Source organism: Elephantulus edwardii, unplaced genomic scaffold, assembly GCF_000299155.1.
Source record: "Elephantulus edwardii isolate Elephantulus edwardi_28Jun2011 unplaced genomic scaffold, EleEdw1.0 scaffold00166, whole genome shotgun sequence".
NCBI lineage: Eukaryota > Metazoa > Chordata > Mammalia > Macroscelidea > Macroscelididae > Elephantulus > Elephantulus edwardii.
In genome coordinates this window covers 3,550,029-3,565,156 of record NW_006399916.1, presented here as the reverse complement: position 1 = coordinate 3,565,156, position 15,128 = coordinate 3,550,029, and positions in this window count along the sequence as shown.

Genomic DNA, 15,128 nt, shown 5'->3' with positions numbered 1-15,128 from the left:
ATATATATAGATATTGCTTTGGGCAAATCTGCAGTCAGGCACCTCTCCAAAATACTGAGGAGCAATGATGTCAGTTTGAGGACTAAGGTTTGCCTGGTTCAGGCCATGGTCTTCCCTGTCACTTGTTGTGCATCTGAGAGCTGGACAATGAATAAGGATGACGGAAGAACAACTGACATCTTTAAGTTGTGTTATTGGAGAAGGGTACTGAACATCTCATGGACCGCCAAAAGAATGTTATGTCTTGGAAAAGTGCAGCGAGAGTGCTCCTTGGAGGCAGGGATGACAAAGCTTCATCTCACATACTTTGACATATTGTTAGGAGAAGCTATTCCTTGGAGAGAAACATGCTTAGGGAGGTAGAAGATCAGCAAGAGACAAGACCCCCAACAAGATAGATTGACAAGGTGACTGCAGCAGTGGGCTCAAGCATGTCAGGGATGATGAGGATGGCACAGGATAGGACCGGGTTCAGATCCGTCATTCACAGAATTGCTATGAGTTCTGCTTGATTCAATAGTGCTTAACAACAACCACCACCACCATCATCTGTCTATGTCTGTTTATGTGTGTGTGTGTGTGTGTGTGTGTGTGTGTGTATCTCCATCTCCACCTGTTTCTGAAGGTGCTATCTGTGTGCACATGTATAGATAGGGAGCTATGACAGCATCCATGGCTTTGTGCAGCTAACCTAAAGACCAGGCCTCTCTGCTGTTTCAAATCCACCAGCTGCTCTGTAGGAGAAAAATGGGCTGGCTCTGCCTGCATGATCAGCTGTGAGTGGTTCTCACTTGACAGCAATGAGTTGTCTCTTGCTGAGCTATAGATAGATAAATGGTAACAAGAATTACTGTTACCAAATTGAAGATTTTAAAATGCCTACAATGGAAATTTGTTTTGTTATGTGTATTTTACTCCAATGTGGCTTTTAAAACAAAAAGTGAATCCTTTCAATAAATATTTGTGACTCCCAAGAAATGGCGTGTCTTCATTTCTTTCGGGTCCATAACATGCTCTTTAAAGAAACTTGATGTCTTTGAGGGATCACAGTAAGAGATGCTGGGTTAGAGTAGAGGTTGGGGGATGTGGTAAAAACTAAAAACTTGAAAGAAACTAGGTTTAATGGCCTAACTGAAGTGGGCTCTCTCTGATGGAACTCCAGACACTGTGGCTTTTCATCACCCTTTGAACCTGCATCACAATTCACCTCATTGGCTCAACCTATTATCCAAACACTAGGCAAGTCTTTTAGGCGACCAGGAACTCTAGAAAAGCAGCACTAATGAGAATGCTCAGTCCTGTAAGGTCAAAAGAGCAGCATTTGCCTGGGGATAAAGCCCTGAAGGCAGGAAGGTTAGGATAGAAAGAAATGAAAATTACAGAGAAATTGTGGGTGTGGGGTGTGGTTCCATTGTAGGAATTGTGATTAATGTGGGTTTTTTTCCCTTCATTTTTAAATTTTATACTGATTTATTTGCAGAGTTTGAATATATTGTTTTTCACACAAAATTATTCCCATTTCCTTCATCCCCCACCCATCGAATTGTGCAATTCTATGATTAACACCCCCATGCCAGTCCTCACCCCTCAGCTATCCCCTCCTTGGATCCTCATACTCATTTTATTATAATGGTCTTATACACTTATTTGTCCTTGTGGGACTGAGTTTGTTCACTCAGCATAATGCTCTCCAGTCCCTCCCAAGTTAGGCAGTAGTTTGTTTACAAAATCATTGGTCCTATGTGCTGCATGGTATTCCATTGTATGACTGTACCATATTAATGCTTTAAATAAAATTCATATGAGTAATTGAATGAAAAACTAATCTGTAAACTTTTACTCAAATAACAGTAAAAATACATTATCAGCAGATATGAAAAATGGACCCATTATTGAGAAAGAATCTTGCCATTTAATAAAAGATTATGTACAATTATGAAAAATAACCTACCTTTAAGATGGGTATTGTAATAGGATCAATTCAGAACTAGAAAAGCTAAATGCTTTGTTGTTGTATACTGTTGGGTCAGAATTGACCTGTAACTGACCCTCCTGTGGGTTTTGAAGGCTGTAAATAACACAGGAGGAGATTGTCCATCCTATTTCCGCAGAGCAGCTGGTGAATTTGAACTACATACTTTGAGTAGCAGCAAGCTCCTTACCACTAAGCTATCAGGTCTTACCAGGCATCAAATGTCTGATTATGAAAGAAAATAGCAAAGTAAGTATAGTACATTGTATCTTACCTAAATGTGTATGTGTGGTAGGTGCCAATGGATGTAACACACTCCTGTAACTTTTCAGCTGCTTTTTCCAGACAGCCATGCAGTAGGTGAAGTGTGTGTGCCTGTCATGTATTCTCCTGGATCACACTTTTCTCATGGTTTGCTGCCTCTGCTACTGTCATTCCATTGCTCAGATGTTACAGCTCTCTGTCTCCTTGGTCACGACGTTGCATATTGGACATCTCAGTTCTGAAAGATGTATTATGCAATTCTTTATTGATGGCAGTGGAATCCTCTTTTACTGCCTCTGGGATGTCTCATTTAAAGCCTGGCAGAATGGTAACACTGACCAATGCCCATGTTAATACAGACTGTTTGGTCCTATCCCACTCAAGTGCCGTATACCTTATCTACAGTAGTAGCAAACTGTCCAGTCCCCTTGGTGGGCCACAGACACTTTGCATTTTCAGAACTCTGCCCTGTCCTCTGATGGGAGGTACATAGCCCATGGTTAAAAGAGCCACATCAGGTATTTCACTGTGTCACAGTCCACCCCCTGGCCTTCTCAAACCTGAAAAATTAACTTCCCCCTTTTCATCATTTTACAAGTAAGCACACCTGTGAAAGTGTGTGGTCAGCCCTTCTTCCCCTTAATCTCCTCTCATTTTTCATAGTCAAGTTCCAAGTTGTCCATCTATAACAAACTAGTTGGGGAACTCTGGTGACCTAGTGGTAAGAAATTGCACTGCCAACCTGAGGCAGTTTGACTCCACTGGCTATTCCTTGGAAGAAAGATGAGCAGTCTCCTCTGGTGTGATTGACTGCCCCTGAAAACCTCCTGTAAGGTCAGCTCTGAGTAAGTTCCAAATTGACTGTGCATTTAACAATATTAGCAAACCAGTACTCTAAACTCTGAGGACATAAGAAAACTCTGTTCTCCTTGGAATCCTGAACTCTTGAATTCATAACCAAAGTCTAGTCCAAACGAAGCCTTCAAATAGCAGCAATTTATACCAGCTCACTTTGTTATACATCATTGTTTTCATTTGGTTGGGTTCTGGTCAGCTTATGCTTGTCCATCCAGGCTAGGCACAGCTTACGTCAAATCTCCAGCACTTTTTTGCAGAGTGTGCAGAGGCCTCCCACTTTGAAGGGAAAACATTCTATACTTCTACATATTCAATACATTGAATTTCTCTTTATATATGACCTTTCTGACCCTGGGGTTGTTGTTTTAACAAGATACTTTCCAGGAACACAATATTACAGATAAATTGGACAGCTTAAAATGCAAAATTAGTGTATAAAACCCTTGCAGGGACTGGCAAGATTAATGAGCACAAGAAATGCGTGTGGACCTACTGAAGGATTGGCCAGCTGGTGATCTTGGTGGGAAGAATATGCGCATAAAAGAGCCCATTCCACTGAAGTTGAGTGGAACATCAGTACTATCAGGAGGAAGAACCTGGAATGGAGCATGCTCATCGGACTCAAGAGTCCTTGTGATGAGAACCTTGTAGATAGGAGAATGAAAGGCAAATGGGTAGACAGAGACAGAGTTTTAGAGGAGATGGTGTTAGACAGCAGTGGCACTAGATGCATGCAGCTGCAGTGCACTTGCTGACCCACAAAGTGAGAGAACTGAGTGTTTGGGGGCAGGAAGTTCATTAGTCAGAATGGTCTGTCTAGAGACACTTGACAGTGCAGCCAATAGAGCTGCAGACTTTTCCATTGAATCTGACGGCAGAGTCCAGGCTGAGAAGTAAGGCCTGCTTGTGGGCCCAACAGAGAAATTTGAGTGCTTTCCTGGTTAATGAACTTTATCCTGTCTCCTGCATTCTTGGTACTTGCCTGCTGTTAGTCCTTATCTTGAATTGTAACTTCTTTGTTCTCTAAGGAACTTTGTAACTCTGTGTATGGTCTATGAGTTCTGTGTGGCCATTGTAACAGATTATCCAACCCAGCAGAAGAGTGAGGGGAGGGGGGAGCTGGTGTCACAAAGGGTGGGAAGGTTGAATGGTGGAACTATGTCTGATGGCTACCTTGTAACTACTAGCTTTGTGCTGATGGTGATTTTCCTCCTAAAGTCAGACAGTGTATTTTTTAGGGAATGAAATCACATGTGCAGATGTTGTAAAGAGGATTTGGGAATCACATGGAGGGATTTACCAATGACCTCAAGGCATATCTTTCAGCTTTCAGCTTGTCTCATCTTTTATCTGGTTACAAAACTTAGGGTACTGATCTAGGCCAGGGGAGACTAAACACCCAAACCAAGCACGCTGTTGTCAAGTTTGCCACATAATGGCCATCTGTCAGGCTTCTGAGCGTGTAAATCTTTATGAGAGGAAACCGCCCATCTTTCTCATGCTGAGCAGCTAGGAGATTCGAACCAGTGACCTTTTGGTTAGTAGTGCAACAAGCTATACATTATGCCAGCAGAACTCCTGCAGGGGGCATAAGGAGGTTGGTGACAGTCAAGCAGAAATTAGAAGGTGGGGGCATATGAATAGTTTTAAAATATTGAGTGATAAGAAGCTTCCATATCTGCTGCTTGTAGAACATTTCCTGATGTTGTTTCTGCCAAGGACATTTTCTGCAGAACATTTTTCTGATAATTCTATGTGATTGGCAGCACAAGAAACACAGCATAAGATTCACTGAAGAAAAAAAATGCTTCTTTGTAAAGACCTAGAGTAGGTACCTTAATATCAATAGGTGATGTTGATGTTAGGTGTCATCAAGTTGAATAAGACTCATAGTGACCCTGTGAGACTTGCCCTGTCTTGCACCATCCTCATCATCTCTCTATGCTCCATTCCATTTGTATAGTCACTGTGTCAACCCATCTTTGTGTGTTTCTCCACCTTTCCCAGCATATCACTCTTCCTGACAACATACCCAAAGTATGTGAGGTGAAGTTTCTCCATCTTTGCCTCTAAGGAGCAGCCTGTTCCCAGTTCCTCCCAGGGCCACTTACTTGTTCTGTCAGTGATGGTATCTCATAAGTGACTTTGACGTTATGCATTTCACAGAATGAGAGCAAAATGGAGAGAGATCATGTAACCATTTCTGATGACATGGATTTCTGTTGAAGGATTCCAAATATTGTCTGCAGTCTTACTTATCAGTAGGCTAATTTTATAGCTCAGTAAAAAAAAATATGAATTTTGAAAGTCATGAGCCTTTGACATGGCTCCAGAGGAGCTGAGAGTCCTTTGGTTGAATTTGTGCTTTTGAAACATTGATTGCGGACCATGCTGTGTGCACTGTGGTTGTTCATTGAAGCAGTTTCCTGGCTTCTCCCTGCAGCCCGCATCTTCACTGCCAACCTCTGGGAACACACAGGTGCACATCCCCAGTTCTTAAGGCATCTTTTGAACAACACCCCATTGGCCTTATCTACCTTGTAGTTTTATTATGATTGCATATGCCTTAACTTCTGGGGAAAAAAAGATCTGGACATGTGAATTTCTCTAAAAAAGCTATTAGTCTGTTAAGACTGTTGCAGATATTTCAAGACATTTTTATTCACTGAAATGCATTGTTCCTTTGAGCTTCAGGTGGTTCTGTGGGCTCTGTTTTCTGCCCTTTGATATATAAAACATGCTCCTTGTTACAGTTTGAGGAACTCCCTGCCTCTTGGCCTCTTCCTGACATTTTCTTCCAGCAGACTTCCAGGGGAGCAGGTTGAGAAAAATGCATACAGAACAGAGACACTGTAGCTCTGAAGGGTTCTCCTCCCATGAGAACTCTCTTTTCCAGAAGAGAGCTGACTGAAGAAAAGTTTAATGATTCCATCAGTAAATGAAGCCATAGGACATTACCATCTCTGGAACTCTTATGTTTTAAACAACCGAACTAAGGTCAATTGTTGAGAGGTCATTTTGGAGGAGTGTTAAGTGTATGCATTCTAGGCCGTGGGGACATCTGTGTAATAAAAATTATAGCTATTCTCATGCATGGAGTTTCTGAGTGGCTGGCTAATATGCTTAGAGGTTAACAAAAAGCTTAGAGGTTTCAGTTCAGTGAGAGATTCCTCAGAAGAAAGAGCTGGCAGTCTCCTTCTGAAGAATCCGCTATTGCTAACCCTGTGGAGTGCGGTTCTCCTCTGACACACATGGGGTGGCCAAGAATTGGAATTGACTCAGTGGCAGCTCGATATTGATTTGGTCTCCATGAAGCATCATTTGCCGATAATTAGGCTGTGCTTTGTGATGATGAGAAAGAGTAGAAACGAGGAACATGAAGAGGGAGTAATTTTATTTTTTATATTGATTATTGAAGATGGTGATTTGCGTGAAAGCTTACACAGCACGTTGATTTTCCGTCCAGCTGTTCATGCACGCAATGACAGTGATGACAGCACATTCCTCACTTCCTCCCTGCTGGTCTCCTCTCTGCTAGTCATTGGGTCCTGCCCCTTCCTCTCCTCTGGGTTTTGTCCTCGAGCAGCCTCTTCTCGTTGGAACTTACATGGTTGGTAATCCTCAGGAGTGAGTGTCTCCCTGCTCTTCTTGGACACCCAATACTGCTGTCTATCATTTGGCTGAAAGTTGAGCCACAGGGCATGAGTTTTATCTGAAGTTCAGAGGGTGGCTAAGATCTTGGAAATCCCTCTGTCTATTAGGCGTGGTCTTTTCATGTTGTTACATTTTGTTCCACTTTTCCCCCATCTGCAGGATCTTCTCCTGTTAGTCCTTTTAGTGTCCAGCAATGGTAGTGGGCACCACCTAATTCTTCTGCTCTCAGGGTGATCGTAGTTGAGATTCATGTGGTCTGTAAACATTTTAAACGGTTTCTGTATCTCTTTTCCTCCTTCTTCTTTTTCTGGATAGGGACAGACTGGCAGTTAGATCTCAGATGGATGCTAGCAAACTTCAAGACCCCACTCGTTTGATTAAAATATCACAGAAGCAGCACATAGAGTGTTATCTTTGTGGACTTCCTCATGCCTTTCCCAGACCTTGATGCCACAGAGGCTGTGGTCCCAGGACTCCAGGACATTAGCTCAAGCATTCTGCTGTTGTGTGCAATTGAGTCTGAACTAACTCACAGCCGACTTTCTAGAATGGTGGGGAGATTGTCCATTTTTCTCCCTGAGAGAAGCTGGTGGATCCAATCACTGGCATTTGGGTTGGCAGCACAACTTCTTACCCACTGTTCTAACAGGGAAGGATTTGTTTTAACTCTTGTTGTTATGTGCCATCGAGTTGCCAGTAACTCATAGTGACCCTATGTACAACATCTCTGAAACTTGCCCTGTCCTGAGGCAGTCTCACTGACTCCAATACACCTATCTTCATAACGCTAGTTACTGTTTCAACCCAACTGGGTCTTCCTTTTCTGTGCTATCCTTCCAAACTTCCAAGCATTTAGTCCTTCTCCAAGGACTTGTCCCTCCTGGCTACATGCCCAAAGTATATCAGACAGAGCTTCAAAATCTTAGCCTCCAAGGAGAAACTTGGTTTCACCCTCCCCAACACAGACCTAATTGTTTCCTTGGCAATCCATGATTTGTTCAAGACTCTTTTCCAGCACCACAACTCAAAGGCATTAATTCTCCTTCTGTCATCCTTAGTCATTATCCAGGTTTCTGATGCATAGCAAGTAATTGCAAAGACTATGACATGGATCAGGTGCACCTTAGTTTCTAGACCAATGTTGTTGCTTTTCAGTACTCTGAAGAGGTCTCTTGACAGCACATTTTCCCAATGCATTTCATCTTTTGATTTCCTGACTGCTGGTGCCTGGAGTGTTGACCGTGGAGCCAAGCAAGCTGTAATCGTTCACACCTCAATCTCTTCTCCATCCATCAGGGTGCTGCCAATTGGCCCAGTGATGAGAATCTTTATCTTCTTGATTTTGAGCTTCAATCCATTTTGAAGACTGTAGCCATTACAAAGACAGAAGAAGAAAAGACCAAAATGTATGTCAGAAGAGACCCTGAACATTGCACTAGTGTACTGAGAAGCCAAAACAATGGGAAGAAATAAAGAAATTAAGGAGCTGAACAGAATATTTCAAAGGGTAACACGGGAAGACAAAGCAAAGTATTATAATGAAATGTACAAAGAACTGGAGTCTAAAAGTCAAAGGACCAAACTTGCTCAGCATTTCTTAATCAAAGGCAAATTTAAGCCTTGAGTTGAAATTCTGCTATGGGCAGAATATTCAATAACCCAGGAAGTATTCAAAGAAGATGTTAAAAGGATACAGAGTCACTGTATAAAAAAAAAATTGGTTGACACAGAAGAATCTTAAGAAACATACGATCAAGAGGCAATGGTGATAAAGATGATATGCAGGCTGCTCTGAAGGACTTGGCAAAAAATAAAATCCCAGGAATTGATGGAATATCAGTTGACACCTTTCTTGTTTTAACTGTAGTAATACATGAATTTATTTTTAGGGACTTAATAATTTATTTAAATTACTTATAAAAATGCAAGTTTAGGAGGCAAGGAATTTGAAACTCTGTCTCATAGACTTTGGGCATGTTGCCAGGAGTGACCCATCTTTGGAGAAGAACATCTTGCTTGGAAGGGTAGAGGGAAAGCACAGGAGAGGAAGACCCTGGATGAGACAGAGTGACACAGTGACTATGGCAATGGGGTCAGTTGTGTTAGATATTGTGAAGCTGGCTCAGGATGGGGGGAGTTCAGAGCTATTGTTCATAGGGTGACTATGAGTCCTACTTGACTCTGTGCACACGTCAACTACAACAGTACAAGTTGTGTTTCAAAATAGGTCTGATCTGTTAGACATTTATGGCTTGTCTGGCGGGTACAGGGTTTTGGGACTGGACATAGTTAGTCACGTCTGTTGTCCAGACACTGAAGGAGTTTAGGAAAACAAGGAATGTTACATGATATGCCACTTCAATGGCAGCATTTCCCAAAGAAAATTCTTGGTGATCTTTTTAATCAATTAATGCTCTTGCCTTTTACATTATTTTTTGTTTTTAAACTAACTGGTGCATTATAATAAGAGAAAAATATCCTTCAATATTTCAGCCAAGTGCTTTTTCTTGTAAATAATGCCAGTCAAGAATCTGAAAATTTTACACTGATGCTTTGTTATTATACTTTGGATCAACAGTCAGCACTCTTGGTCCAAGCAGTCAGGAGGTGTACTGTATTGGGTAAATCCACTGTCAGGGACAGCTCCAAAATACTGAACAGCAGTGATATCAGTTTGAAGATTAAATTGTGCCCAATTCAGAGCATGGTCTTTTCAATCTCTTAGTGAACATCTGAGAGCTAAACAATGAATAAGAGTGACAAAGAAGAATTGATGTCTTTGAGCTGTGTTATTGGGAAGTGAATATCCCATGGACTGCCAAAAGAACAGACAGATGTATCTTGGAGAAGTTGCAGCCACAGTGCTCCTTGGAGGCAAAGATGATGAAGCTTCATCTCTCATACTTTGGTCATGTTGTTAGGAGATGGTGTTTTTTGGAGAGGGACATCATACTTGGAAAAGCAGAGGAAGGATGAAGGAGAGGAAGACCCCCAATGAGATGGATTGACACAATGACTGCAGCAGTGGGCTCTAGGGTATCAGCTTAGGAGGATTATGAGGATAGGGCAGGGTTTAGATCTACTATTCGTAGAGTCACTATGAGTCATTCTTGAAATGACGGCACCTCACAACAACAACAACAACAACAACAACAACAACATACTTGGACACCAGCTTCTCAAAATTCGTTAAATCACTGTGGATCTCAGAAGAACATTGACTTGATTCGGCCATGTTGTCAGGAGGGTCAGTTGCTCGAGGAGAACGCGTTTGGTGCTGTGGACAGCTGAGAGGACGAGGTGAGAAGAGCTGGCAGGGAGACTGTGGTGCGTTAGAAATGGTGAGGTGGGCCTGGTTTCCATTCTTTTGTATGTCTGGTCAACATGAGTGGAGATGACGTGGTAGCTGTTGACAACTGCATAGCTGAGTAGAAATACTGTCTGGGCAGTGGGAAAGCCCTGGCCATTCTTTGGAAGAGAGAAACAGGACTGTTAAACTGGTGAACATTATCTGTTGAGAGGAGGGCAGTGTGGGGTCCCACCCTTATACAGCAGAGACTCAGGGACTGCATTTGCTCACTCTCGTCTTGACTTGATGCCTGAATGTGGGATCTGGGACTCTAGGAAACATTTGTCTTACCCTTCCACTTGTGTAGAGTTCCCTACTTTTTCTACCCCCAGGACCTGGAAAACATGAATGAAGTGTTTTGGAAGGAACAACTTCCTTCTTATTGATTTACTGGATCTGTCAAGATGCCACAAGCTCATGCATATCAGGCCCTGAAGCCCAGACTTGGAAGTTAGGAGACGGGTTGGGGGAGACGCTTTGTGAGCAAGGACAGGAGCACATGGAAGCTGGTCTTCAAGATCTCCTCAGGACTGAAGGGCAGCTGTGTGCAGCCCTGGCCTGGCTGCTTCTGCTGATGTGAGTGTGTGCATGTATCTGTATGTCTGTAATAATGCACTTCCTCCCAGGAACCTGTCTGCACTGGGGACATGTTGGTGGCATTTTTTTATGGACACTTGGACTTCCCAGAAAGCCTCTTGCTTAGGTCAGTAAAGGGGCTGAAGTCCTGATGGAGGACATCATCCTTAGTCCTGAGAAGCCATCAGAATCTTCTCTCTACACACACCTGCCTGTCGGGTTGCCCCCACTGGACTCTTCTTCGTTGAGTGACCAGCTCCATCAGGTACTGCTGGAGACAGATGGAGAGATTGGGAGCTCTGTGTGAGAAACCTGGAGCAGCTCCTGGGTCAGGTGAACCTCAGTGCATGAGATAGGACGAAGACTTCTCTGAGGCTGGAGCCCTTGCTGCCTTGAGTGCTGTTTGCTTCTTGTCCATTGTCTTGTGCCTTCCATCTGAAAGAGCCACTGCCTCACACAGTATTATGTTGTGATCTGTGGTTTTCATTGATGGTGTTTAGAGGTAGGCAGCCTGGCAGTGCTTCCTGGTTTGTCCTGAGCTGGAAGATCTGGGAAGCCCATGCAGCCTGCACACAGGGAGAGACTGCGTCACAGTCTGTGCTCTGACCACTACTGTACAGTGCCTGGACACAAGAGCCATGGACAAAACAGGACCTTGATTGTTGTTAGCAGTCTAGATATGATTATCAAAGATTGTTGTTATTAATGAACCTTTGTGTTAATTTGTTAGTGCTTTTATTCCCCCATGTAGAACCTCATTTACTTGGTGGAATGAGAACTCCTGAATTATGCATCTGTAATAAGAAACTTGTATATAGGTCTGCTTTTCCAGAAGTGCATGGTCAGTCCTTCTTCCTAGTCTGTCTTGATCTGGATCTCCACTAAAACATGTCCACCATGGGTGACCCCCCTGGCATTTGACACGCTGTTGGCTTAGCCTTTAGCATCACAGCACACACAGGTTACCTCAGTTCAGCAGACTGACATGTCTTTTCTGTCACTTGCTATGCACCTGAGAGCTGGTCGAGGAGTAAGGATGACAGGACAGATATGGGTGCTTTCATGTCTGGTGTCAGAGGAGAGCACTGACTATCCATCGACTGCCAAAAGAACAGACATGTCTTGGGGAAAGTACAGCCAGAGTGCTCCTTGGAGGCAAGGATGGCGAAGTTTCATCTTGCATATTCTGGGCAGGTTGTTAGGAGAGGCTGTACCTAGGAGAACCTGTTCCTTGGAGAGGGACATCATGCTGGGAAAGGGGGAGGGATGGTGAAGGGATTGACACAGTGACTACAGCAGTGGACTTGCGTGTGTCAGAGATTGTGAGGATGGCACAGGACAGGACAGGGCTCAGATCTGTTGTTCATATGGTTGCTGTGGGTTGTGCTCAACTTGATGGCACGTAGCAAGAATGACAACAATAAGGAAATATATATGTGTGTGCGTGTGTGTGTATACACACACACACACACACACGTGTCTGTGCACACTGGAGAAGAGTACTAAATATCTCATGGTCTGAAAAAAAAATTAAAAATGAGCAAGTCTGTCTTAGAGGAGGTGCGATCAGATTGCTCCTTAGAGGTAGAGAGGGTGAAACTTCGGGCATGTTGTTAGGAGAGACCTGTGGTCTGTAAAAGATATCATGCTGGGAAAGGGAGGGGCAGAGAAAGAGAGAAAGGCCCTTAATGAGATGGAAGGACGCAGTGCATACCACAGCGGACTTTGGCATGACGGAGCTCATGGGGATGGCGTAGGATACGACAGGGTTCAGGCCTGTTGTTCATTGGGGCACTGTGAATCATACTGGGCTTGATGTTGCTTAAAACCAACATGTATGAATACAGATAAAATAGATGTACAATTAAGAGTCAGTTCTCGCTGCTTGCCATTGAGATGGAACTGACGCATAGCTGACCCTCCAGCAGGTTGCTAGAGGCTGTAATTGCGGGGGAAGAGATTGCCCCCATCTTTCTCTCAGGGAGTTGCTAGCAGAATCCAATTGCCAGAGTTGCCACCTTTGGGTAAGCAACACAACTTCCTGTGGACCATCAAGAGAAACTTGCCTGTTAGCATGGTCCTTCCTGCAGGTTGCCATGAGTCCATATTTTTGGATGAATCATGAGGTTAGCCCATCAAGTGCTTGACTGAGTAGATGTGCATGGGCTGGGTGCTTACTAGTGTCTCTCATTGCCTTCTTCATGTGAGGGTAGACAGGTTGGACCCTGCTGGGATTGTAGTATTTCTGGGATTTCAGAGAGCATATCTATATGTTAAAAAAACAAACCCCTACATGTGACATTTTTCGTCTACACTTGCAGTGCCAAATACCAAGAATTCTTTCCTTTTCTTGTGGTTACCCCCCTTTTTAAAAAATTAGTTTGCATACAATAATTCATATATGCTGTTTCTTTCATTTACATGGTGTTTTATGCAGTCATTCACATTTCTATAATCATTCCTATACATTATGTCATTCAGTTCATGTTGTTTTATACAATCATTTCTATGCATTGCGGTTTTTATAATTACTATTGATCCATGACTTAGATCACCCTGTTTCATCATTTAACCTATTCCTTCACATGCCCCATCCACCCAGTCATCTCTGCTGTCCAGTGACTTCCTCTCTTCTTCTACACCCCTACTAGAGAGAAATAATAAGAATTCAAACAGTGTAATTATTAAACAAAACATGGATATTTTAATAGTCCAGTAACTTTGTGTCAAGAGCATTCACATATTTGCTTTGTTTTTGGAATGTGTATAGTGTTTTGTCTCAATCAGGGTTCTGCCCCATCATAATCATGAGATGTACTCCTTGGAGATGTATCTCTGTGGGGAATCAGATGTACTGGGTGGTTAGGTGTTCCCTGGAACATGCAAGCAGACAGTGAGTTCAGCTGCTGGCTGAAGGGCCTGGTTCAAGGAAGGAGCATCTCGTAAAAGATGCCTGGTGATCAATCACCTTCTGAAAAAGCCAGATATAGAAAACCTAGTGCAGGACAGAACCCGACTCTGATACACATGGGTCGAGATGGACTCAACATAAACTGATAAGATCTGCCAAACCAATCTCTACTTTTTAAATTTTTCCTGGTCTTTGATATTTTCTTTCATTTATGAAGCAAATTTCATTTCACTTAGATACACAGTCAGTACTCATGGTCATGAAAGTCATGTCTTAGCAGAGTTGCTTTGGGAAACATCTGCTGACCAGGACCTCTTCAAAGTACTAAAGAGCAATGATGTCAGTTTAAAGACAAAGGTGTGCCTGATCCAAGCCACAGGATTTTCATTTGATACCTGTGCATCTGAAAGTTGGACAGTGAATAAGGGTGACAGGAGAAGAATTAATATCTTTGAGTTGTAGTGTTGGAAAAGAGGGCTAAATATCTCATGGACTGCCAAAAGAACAAGTCTATCTTGGAGGAAATATAACCAGGATGCACATTCGAGGCAAGGATGGTGAAAATTTGTCTCACTTACTTTGGGCATATTCTTAGGAGGAACCAATCCTTGGAGAGAGAGAGATCATGTTAGCAAAGGTACAGGTCATTAAAAGAGAAGACCCTCGATGAGTCTGGCACAGTAATGGTAACAGTGGACTCCAGCAAGTCAGAGATGAGGAGGATAGCACGAGATAGGGAATGGTGCAGACCAGTTGTTCATTGAGTCTCTCCGAGTTGTAGTCAGCGTGATGGTACCTAACAACAACATCAAAAGTGATCAGTGATTACAACAGAGACTTGGGAGCACATGAACTGAGGACACTGTGGAAATGGAGGGACACTCACTGGAGGACACAAGATGTGCACAGGCCCCTACCGGCAGCATGGAGCTCCTGTCATCACTGCTTTCATTCCTCCTCCGTGAAGCAAGCCTGTGAGCAGCAGAGGAGTGAGGTCCTCCCTCAGCCTGCCTGCTGTGAGGAGCTCTGCACCCTTGACCCCATGTCCTGCTAAAAGGAGTAGTGCTACTCTCTTCATCAAGCTCTGCCCAAATGGACAGGTCACTTTTGATTTCTTTAGAAGGAAAATGAAATCAAACACTGCTTGAGGGTTCATTAGGAGGTGAAATTATCTCTGGTGTTTCTCTCAGCCCTGAGCAGGAGTGTGACATGAGCCTGCTGGGAGGGTAGGGCGCTCGCAGCGTGTACCTTGGCTGCAGCAGACCCACACAACCTTGACTACGGAGCTGTGGCTCCAGATGCCGCCAAAGCCAGGATGTCACTGCAGCTCATGGTGTGTGTTTATGTAATTTACAGAGAGACGTGCAGCGGGGCCAAAGGCAGCGTTGCTCTGTCAGTTCAAATCCACCAGCTCCTCCCCTGGAGAAAGATGGGCCATCTCCCTCCTGCGTGGTTTACAGCCTTTGAAAACCCACTGCAGGGTCAGCTTTGAGCCAGTTCTGATTCAACAGCAATGCATATGTTCTAATTTTATTTTTTTTTTT